Here is a 10,765-nt window from a genome sequence, read left to right on the forward strand (position 1 = left end):
AAAAGAGAGAGATCAGACAGTCACACACACCACACACACATACACACACACACACACACACACACACACACACCACACAACACACACGTCACACAGACACAACAAGACACACAGACCACACAGACACACACAGACACACAGACAACAGTCCCCCCTGCTTGAAGGCACGGCATACTGAATCCGCTAAGCTCTGAAGCAAGGCACAATATTTTTAGGCAGAAGTCGTGCAAGCCTGCCTCTCTCCTCATCCAACTCATCTATCTAGAAATATTTCAAATGACGGATGGAGAGATAAACCACAAGAACTATTCAATTAAAAACTCCCCCAAAACCTGAACATTGTCCGAAAAGGGGACCGACGAAGGACCCTCTTTATTCATCCAGGCATTATTTGTGTCTCCACACCATTTAAAAAAAAGAAGGGTGTCCAAAAGTCTTTTGAGAACCAATCATGGTTTGACTCGTTAACCACTCATGTGTCATTTAATATTCTGATAAGTGACTAAAATGTACTAGTTACCAAGCACTGAGATAATGTGTCCCAAAGTACATCATATTCCCTATGTAGTCCARTAAGGAGGCCAGGCTGCATACAGGCTGACCTCATTTTCCACATCCTGGTCCATCTTTGGCCCCCAGACATATGACCTCGCTAGGCCTTTCATTCTCGACATACCTGGCTGCGACTGGTGCAACAACTTCAGTAGCATACCCCAGCCCTTGTGGTGGGACAACTACTCTTGAACCCCACAGAACACATCCATCTCGAACACTCAATGCCAAGCGGTGAGTGTACTAAGGCATGATCCGAGGCTCTGTCACTGTAGGCCATCTTTTCAGGATAAATTCATGCACTTGTGATAACGTCACATCCTTTGAAGTCCGTTTGCTTGATTTGTGCCGTGTTCACCGGTGCATCATCCAACACATCGATCATCAAGACTTGGTCATTTTCTCCTACCTGAGCGATGATTTGTGGAACGGACAGCCTACTCAGAGCATCAGCAGTCCCATGGTATCTACCTGGCTTGTAAATGGCTCTGTACTCGTAGGCCCTGAGCCACACAGCYCAACGTTGAACTCTTGGAGCTTTTGTTCATGGAACAGAATGTCACGACTTCCTCTTCCTGTTCGGGCGGCGCTCGGCGGTCGTTGTCGCCGGTCTACTAGCTGCCACCGATCCCTTTTCCTTTTCGTTTGGTTTTGTCTGTCTTGTTGTTCACCTGTGTCGAGTTTAGGTTAATTGTGGGGTATTTAATCTCGCCCTACCCTCTAGGTTTTGTGCGGGATTGTTTGTGTATCTGTCATTTGTTTGGGTTGCGTTTTGGTTTGTTCTGTTGAACAGGTGTTTTTTCTGGACTGCGTTCCTGTTTTTTTTTGTGGCTGCTGTTGTGGTCCTGTGCCTGTTCTTTATTGGACTTGTAAATAAACACCCTTCCTGCAATTCTCACTCTCCTGTGCCTGACTCCACACCCACCTCTCCTAGGGAGAACCTGACACAGAGAGATCAGAGGCTTATGGTCGGTCACAATAGTGAATGTTCTCCCATATAAGTACTAGTGGAATCTCTGTATTCCGAATATGACAGCCAGTCCTTCCTTGTCCAGCTGGGAGTACTTTTGCTCCGCTGGCGACAACGTTCTTGACATGAACCCGATAGGTTTCTCTGCACCATTCTCCATCCGGTGGTATAGCACCGCGCCCACACCATTCGATGAGGCGTCACACGATAAGATGAGATCTCTGTCTGCTGAGTAGTGCACTAGCACTTCAGCTGATTACAGTAACATCTTTGACTTTGCAAAAGCTTCTTCCTGTCTTTCTGACCATTTCCTTATAGGTTGATGTAGAGGAGCTAAGAGGGTAGAGAGGTTCGGGAGGAAGCGATTGTAATAGTTCAGTAAGCCTAGCAGGGCTTTCAGCTCTGTAACGTTTGTAAGACAACCCTTTGACAGTGTGTAACCCCTTGGCATCCACCTAGTGACCCAGGTACTGCACTTCATCAGCTAACAGTGTACACTTGCTCCTCTTCAGCTGGAGACCGACCTCCGCCATCCTTCTCAAAAGTTTCTGAGATGCTCCTCCTTCGTGACTCCTAATGACCAGAATGTCGTCGAGGTAAACCGTTACCTTGGGTATCCCCTGCAGAACCCCCTCCACGGTTCTTTGGACGATAGCTGGTGCAGAAGACACCCCGAAAGGTAAGGTAAGGTAAAGGTAAGCGTTTATAGGTAAACATCCCCCTGTGGGTGTTTATGGTCAGGTACTTCTGTGAAGCTTTAATCATTAGCACTTGCTGATATGCGTGACTCATGTCTAGTTTTGTGAACTGTTGCCCTCCTGTTAACGTTGAAAGCAAATCCTCCACTTTGGGTATACGGTACTGCTCCAGAGAGGAAACTCTATTTACAGTCAGCTTGTAGTCACCGCATAATCTGATTGAACCATCTGGTTTTAATATGGGAACAACTGGTGCTGCCCACTCAGAGAACTTGACAGGAATAATTATATCCTCTGCTAAGAGTCTGTCAATTTCCACATCCACTCTAGGCTTCATGGCATATGGAACTGATCTTGGCCTATAGAATCTGGGAGTAGCATCAGCAGCAACATGAATGGTAGCTTGGACCCCTTTTAATGTCCCGAGCTCTTCTTTGAAAACACACTCATGCTTTGAAAGCACCTGCTGCAGTGTCATTGTCTCTGTGGTGACATGTTTGATTTCATCCCATCCTTGTCACCAAATGCGTAGTATCTTAAGAGGCTTCTTAGATTGATGACACCGGACACGTAAGTACGTTTTAGAGGGCTGTCAAATGAGTATTCTCAATGGCTTCAATGAGTATTCTCGACGGCTGTCAAGAGTATCTCGAAGCTTCAAAATGGAGTATTCTCAAGGCTGTCAATGGATTCGCAAGGGCCGTTCAATGGCTTCTCCGAAGCTTCCAATGAGTATTCTAAGGGGCTGTCAATGATATCTCAAGGCGCCGTCAAATGAGTATTCTCGAGGGCTGTCAATGAGTATTCTCAAGGGCGTCAATAGTATTCTCAAAAGGGCTGCAATGAGTATTCTCAAAGGGGCTGTCAATGAGTATTCTCAAGGGCCGTCAAATGAGCTATTACTCAGGGCCGTCACATGCAGTATTCTCGAAGGCTGATCCAATGAGTATTCGCATGCTTCAGATGAGTATTCTCAAAGGGCTGTTCAATTGAGTATTCCCGAAAGCTGTCAAAAGGAGTATTCTCGAGGGCTGTCAATGAAATTCTCAAGGGCTGTCAATGAGTATTCCAAGGGGGCTGTCAATGAGTATTCTCAGAATCGTCAATGAGTATTCTCAACGCTGTCAATGAGTATTCTCAAGGTCAATGATATCTCAAAGCTGTCAATGATATTCTCGCAAAGGCTGCAATGATATTCTCGACCTGTTCTATGGTAGTATTCCAAGGGCTGTCAATGAGTATTCTCAAGGGCTGTCAATGAGTATTCTCGAACCGCTGTCCAATGAGATTCTCCAAGGGCTGTCCAATGAGTTTCTCAAGGCGTCCAATGAGTATTCTCCAAGGGCTGTCAAGATATTCTCGAACGCTGTCCAATGAGTATTCTCCAAGGCTGTCAAACATGAGTAGTTCTCAAGGGCTGTCAAGATATTCTCAATGGCTGTCAAATGAGTATTCTCGAAAGCTGTCAATGAGTATTCTCAAGGGCTGTCAATGATATGCTCAAGGGCCGTCAATGAAGTATTCTCGAAAGCTGTCAATGCAGTATTACTCAAGGGGCCTGTCATGAGTATTCTCAAGGGGCCGTCAGATGAGTATTCTCGAGGGCTGTCAATGAGTATTCTCAAGGGCTGTCAGATGAGTATCTTCAATGGCTGTCAATTAGTATTCTCAAGGGGCTGTCAATGAGTACTTCTCAAGGCCGTCAATGAGTATTTCAAGGCGGCCGTCAATGAGTATTCTCGAAGCTTCAATGAGTATTCTCAATGGCTGTCAATGATGTATCTCGAAAGGCTGTCAATGAGCTATTCTCAAGGGTGTCAATGAGTATCTCGAAGGCTGTCAATGAGTATTTTCTCGAGGGCTGTCATATGAGTATTCTCAAGGGCTGGGTCAATGAGTAGTTCCTCAAAGGGCTGTCAATAAGATTCTCAAGGGCCGGTCAATGAAGTATTCTCAACCTGTCAATGAGATTCCAAGGCTGTCAATGATATTCTCAAGGCTGTCAATGAGTATTCCAAGGGGCTGTCCAATGATATTCTTCAAGGGCGCAATGAGTATTCTCAAAGGGGCTGTCAAGAGTTATTCTCGGAAGGGCTGTCAATTGAGGATTCTCAATGGCTGTCAAATGAGTATTTCTCAAGGGCTGTCAATTGATATCTCGAAGCTCGCTGTCAATGAGTATTGCGCCAAGGGCTTCAATGAGTATTCTCGAAGGCTGTCAAGAGTATTCTCCAGGGCGGCTGTCAATGAGTATTCTCAAGGGCTGTCAAAATGCGTTATTCTCGAAGCTTCCTCTCCAGTTATAAATGTAACGCAAGCTGTGTTGCATGCAGAAACAAAACACAGGACTATTTTTAATCTCGAAAAACAGCTCCTGCTTGGTTTGGTGAGAATATCGGACCAAAAAGCAATTTCCGCCCTCTGTGCATCAAATATGTAATATGTACGCATAGTAAATATGTAATATGTACTTAGGAGACCAAGTTCATTTAAAATGTTTCAGGTGACCCCGGTGCCTTCAAATAATAGCTCCCCACCCAAAAAAAATTAACGTTGGAGGAAAAGCGGAACACGGTAATAGTTGCTTGCTGGAGACTACCACTTCTGTTATTCTTCTGTTTTCACGCGATTAATTCTGCTTCTTCCACGACTGTGTCGATCAATTAGGATAGACTACACACTGGGCTGCTGTTCAAAAGCGTCACATTAAACAGAATGACCAATTTAAACAATTATTGATAATGTAGTAGCCTAGTCCTGTTCAAAGGTAAACCCTTTATTTTCTCTCACTTTATCCTAAAATTTGGTAAACTCTCAAGTTAGACATTTATTTTTATGTGTGGTTTAAGACTAAAACCAGTTACATGACAATGCAATTGTGTTATGTGTTCATATCATAAACATGTGGCATAACCAAGTGGTGAGCGTTGGGCCAGTAACTGAAAGGTTGCAAGATCGATTCCCCGAAACTGACAAGGTACGAATCTGCGTTCTGCCCTCTGAATCAAGGCAGTAACCCCACTGGTTCCTAGGCCGTCATTACAATTAAGAATTGTTCTTAACTGACTTGCCTAGTTAAATATATTTTTTTAAAATAAAAAAAAATCTGGCCTCACAAATAACACAAACAGTACAGGCTGTTATGAGACTAGCCTTTATAAAGAAAAGGTTCGGAGACCCCTGCTATAGCCCAAACTGTTCAAATATGGCCCATATTACCTGACTATTAGCCCCAAACTGTGGCAAATATGGCCCATATTACCCTCTATAGCTGAAACTGTTCAAATATGGCCCATATTACCTGCTATAGCCCAAACTGTTCAAATATGGCCCCATATTACCTGCTATAGCCCAAAACTGTTTCAAAATAGGGCCATATTACCTGCTATACCCAAACTGTTCAAATATGGCCCCATATTACCTGCTATAGCCCAAACTGTCAAATATGGCCCATATACCTGCTATAGCCCAAACTGTTCAAATATGGCCCATATTACCTGCAAGCCCAAACTGCTTCAAATATGGCCCATACCTGCTATAGCCCAAAAACTGTTCAAAATGGACCATATACCTGCTATAGCCCAAACGGTTCAAATATGGCCCATATTACCTGCTATAGCCCAAACTTTTCAAAGGTACCCATATTACCTACTATAGCCCCCAAACTGTTCAAATGTGACCCAATTCCCAGAGCTACATGTTATTCTTCTTTTGCAGATTCAGTGTCGCAATTTATGATTACAGTCCAATAGAATGTCTACACCCTTGAATTTCTTTTCACATTTTGTATTACAAAAGTTGCGATTCAAAAAAAATATATACATAATAATTTTGTCATGAGCTAAGACAAAAACGCCAAAATAAGAGGAGAAAAAAAAGATACAAATGTTTACAAATTAAACAAATGTAATAACTGAAACATGGTCGTTAAACAGAAGTATTCAGGCCCCTTTGTAAAAGGAAACCCAAATGAGTTCAGAGTAAAATGTGGCCTTTAACCAAACACAAATAAGTTACATGGACTCAGTCGGTGTGAAAATAATAGGGGTTGACATGATTTTAATGGACTAAGTCACCAGTCAAGTAAGTGAATGACTAACCCCTTCCTCGTCCCCCCATATATACAACATCTATAAGGTCCCTCAGTCAAGAGTGATGACTAACCCCTTCCATGCTGTCCCCATAATACAAGCATCTATAAGTCCCTCAGTCAGATATGAAGACTAACCCCTCCTCTGTCCCCCATATATAGCAACATCATAAGGTTCCTCAAGCAATAAATGAATGACTAAACCCCTTCCTCTGTCCCCATATAGTACAAACATCTATAAGGGCCCTCAGTCAAGTAGTGAATGAACTTAACCCCTTCCTCTGTCCCCCATATATACAACACTCTATTAAGGTCCCTCATCAAAGTAGTTGAATGACTAACCCCTTCCTCCTGTCCCCCATATATACAACATCTATTTAAGGTCCCTCCACGTCAAGTATGTGAATGAACTAAACCCCTTCCTCTGTCCCCCATATATACAAACATCTATAAGTCCCTCATCAAATATGTGAATGACTAACCCCTTCCCTGCCCCATATATACAACATACTATAAGCGTCCCTCAGTTCAATGGTGAATTTCGAAACTCAGATTCAACTACAAAGACCAGGAGCTTTTCAAAAGCCTCATAAAGAAGGCCAGTGATAGTGATGGGTACACCAAAACAAATGAAACATTGATATCTCTTTAAGCGATGGTCAAGTTAATAATTATGCTGCGATTATGTATGTAACCACCCAGACACATCAAAGAGCAGTCGTCCTTCTGAACTGACTGCAGGAGAGAAGGAAACAGCTCTGGATCACCATGAGTCCATAGTTGAGTTTTAAAAAGCCCCCAGAGTCAATGTCTGTGATGAGGAGAAAACGAGGATGAGCAACACATTGTCAAATGACTCCACTATTAAGACCCTAAATGACATGTGAAAAGAAGAATCACAAAGAAACAGGTATGCAACCAAACGAGAAAGAAAGAAAACAACTTTTTAGCCTAAATGCAAGCCTTATGTTTGGGCCAAATCCAACACAACAACAATCACCGAGTAACTGCCTTCATATGTTCAAAGCATAGTGGGTGGCGCATATGTTAGTATGCTTGTAAAGTGTCAAAGGACTGGGAGTTTCTCCAGGATATATAAGAAACGGAATGGTTCAGTCTGCTTCCATCAGACATGAGAGGAGATGAATTCACTTTCAGCAGGACCCAATAACCTAAAACGACAAGGCCAATATACACTGGAGATGCTTACTCAAGAAGACAGTGAATGTCCTGAGTGGTCAAAACAGTAGAGTTTAGATCTGCTTGAAAATCTGAAATTAATAATGGGCAAATACTTTTACAATCCAGATGTTGCAAAGCTCTTAGAACTTTACCCAAGAAACACTACCAGAAACCACTACCAGAAACACTACCAGATAACACCTACCAGATAACATACCAGATAACACTTACCCAATAACACTTACCAGAGAAAAACAGGTGCCTAGAAGATAAATCCAATCAAAAGTTTAACGTGTAATGGCTAACATTACTGGGATTTCTTTGACACAAAAAAAAAAAAAAGAAGAATGAAAACGTTTAATGTTAATTTAACAGATGCTTTTTCTTAACCTACTAAAGAACACCATTCCAAATGCAAAATCCTATTGGCGTAAACAATATTAAGTCCTCCCATTTTTCGATTTCATTCCTCATTGTCGCTGCTTTTCCTGCCACATCGTAACAGTTTGCCTGTCAATCGATCACTGTGGGTGGGATTGCAGGGAGGGAGCGGATGTTTGTGGTCACAGGGTGGTAGTGTTCAGATCCTGTCAATCATTATTGTGGGTGGGATTTTCAGGAACGGGAGTAGATTGCTGTAATCTATACATAAACACTTTCAATATTAATTTATTATAATAAAACTTGAAAAATGATTTCCCCTGTTAAGAAACTGTGTAGAACTGTCCCTACTGAGCTTTTTCACCCCCTCCCTCTCAGACTAAGTCAGCACCCCATGAGTGTGTGTGTGCTCCCGTCCTCCTTCTGATCTGTGTCTCTCTCTTGGTCTCTCTCTCTTCTATGTATGTCGTGTGTGTGTGTTCTCTCTCTCCTCCTCTCCTCATCTCTCTCTCTCTCTTCTTCTCATCTCTCTCTCTCTCTCTCTCTCGTCATCCTCAGTCCTCTCTCTCTCTCCTCTCTCGTCTTCTCTCTTCTCTCTCTCTCTCCTCTCTCTCTCTCTCTCTGTCTCTGTCTCTCTCTCTCTCTCTCTCTCTTTGGTCTCTCTACGGAGGTGATGCCAGATGGAGAGACAGCTAGGTGGGTCGTCTGACTGATGAGCCCCACGTCCTGCTGTTTAAAGACAGCTCGTACCAAAACCTGCGCCTCTCCATCCACGACATAGCCGCCAGTGCACACCGGAAGGAGCCAAACTACTGGCGCGGGTACCAGTCGAACGTTTAAAAATATATATATCAGTTGTCAGTTTACAGCCGAATATTGCGGAATGTATAATTGTTGTTTTTCACTGGGTCAGCGCGTAAGCCCCAGACTGACGTCAGCCAAGTAAGCAAATGTCAGTGTATAGTAGAACCTTGCTTCTCAAGGGCAATACAGATCTAGATACAGATAACTCAGTTTAAGTCGAATCCTTGAATCTACATATTGTATACACCGAGTCATAACTTGCATGTATTGTGACTATAACTAGAACCTGAGTTATTTATATATCACAATTATCTGCGAGTTTCTCAAGACATGGTGAACTTCCAATTCGGAGCTGTATTCAAGAGTCCAGCATTAGGCAGTTGAATCGCTGAAGTTTACGTAACTCTGAGCCAAAGTACATTTAAACTCAGTTTTCACATTCTAATTTAATCTATAAAAATCATGTTTTAGTCAGTAGGATCACCACTTTATTTTAAGAATGTGAAATGTCAGAGTAATAGTAGAGAGAGTGATTTATTTTCAGCTTTTATTTCTATCATACATTCCTAGTGGGTCAGACTTTACATACACTCAATTAGTATTTAGTAGCATTGCCTTTAAATTGTTTAACTTGGGTCAAACGTTTTCGGGTAGCCTTGCACAAGCTTCCCACAATAAATGTGGGTGAATTTTGGCCCATTCCTCCTGACAGAGCTGGTGTGTAACTGAGTCAGGTTTGTAGGTCTCCTTGCGCACACGCTTTTCAGTTCTGCCTCACATTTTTCTATAGGTATTGAGGTCAGGCTTTGTTTGATGGCCACTCTAATACCTTGACTTTGTTGTCCTTAAGCCATTTTGCTACAACTTTGGAAGTATGCTTGGGGTCATTGTCCATTTGGAAGACCCATTTGTGACCAAGCTTTAACTTCCTGACTGATGTCTTGAGATGTTGCTTCAATATATCCACATAATTATCCTCCCTCATGATGTCATCTATTTTTGTGAAGTGCACCAGTCCCTCCTGCAGCAAAGCACCCCCACAACATGATGCTGCCCCCCGTGCTTCACGTTGGATGGTGGGTTCTTCGGCTTGCAAGCCTCCCTCTTTTTCCTCCAAACATAACGATGGTCATTATGGCCAAACAGTTCTATTTTTGTTTAATCAGACCAGAGACATTTCTCAAAAAGTACGATCTTTGTCCCCATGTGCAGTTGCAAACCGTAGTCTGGGCTTTTTTATGGCGTTTTGGAGCAGTGGCTTCTTCCTGCTGAGCGGCCTTTCAGGTTATTGTCGATATAGGACTCGTTTTACTGTGGATATAGATACTTTTGTATCTGTTTCCTCCAGCATCTTCCACAAGTTCCTTTGCTGTTGTTCTGGGATTGATTTGCAATTTTCGCACCAAAGTACGTTCATCTCTAGGAGACAGAACGCGTCTCCTTCCTGAGCGGGTATAACGGCTGTGTGTTCCTTGGTGTTTATACTTGCGTACTATGTGTTGTACAGAGATGAACGTGGTCCTTCAGGTGTTTGGAAATTTCTCCCAAGAATGAACCAGACTTGTGGAGGTCTACAATTTTTTTTCTGAGGTCTTGGCTAATTTCATTTGATTTCCCATGATGTCAAGCAAAAAGGCACTGAGTTTGAATGTAGGCCCTTGAAATACATCCATAGGTACACCTTCCATTGACTCAAATGATGTCAATTAGGCCTATCAGAAGATTCTAAAGCCATGACACAATTTTTCTTGGAATTTTCCAAGCTGTTTAAAGGCACAGTCAACTTAGTGTATGTAAACTTTTCTGACCCACTGGAATTGGATACAGTAAATAAATAAGTGAAATAATCTGTCTGTTAAACAATTGTTGGAAAAATTACTTGTGTCATGCACAAAGTAAGAAATGTCCTAACCGACTTGCCAAAACTATCGTTTGTTAACAAGAAATTTGTGGAGTGTTGAAAAACGAGTTTTAATGACTCCAACTTAAGTGTATGTAAACGTCTGATTTCAACTGTATATATAACCATGCTTGAGAAAGCTTATGCAGGTGCATTAGGAATGTTATTCTAATTACAATTAAATACTA

This window comes from Salvelinus sp. IW2-2015, unplaced genomic scaffold (assembly GCF_002910315.2).
Source record: "Salvelinus sp. IW2-2015 unplaced genomic scaffold, ASM291031v2 Un_scaffold2759, whole genome shotgun sequence".
NCBI classification, from domain to species: Eukaryota; Metazoa; Chordata; class Actinopteri; order Salmoniformes; family Salmonidae; genus Salvelinus; species Salvelinus sp. IW2-2015.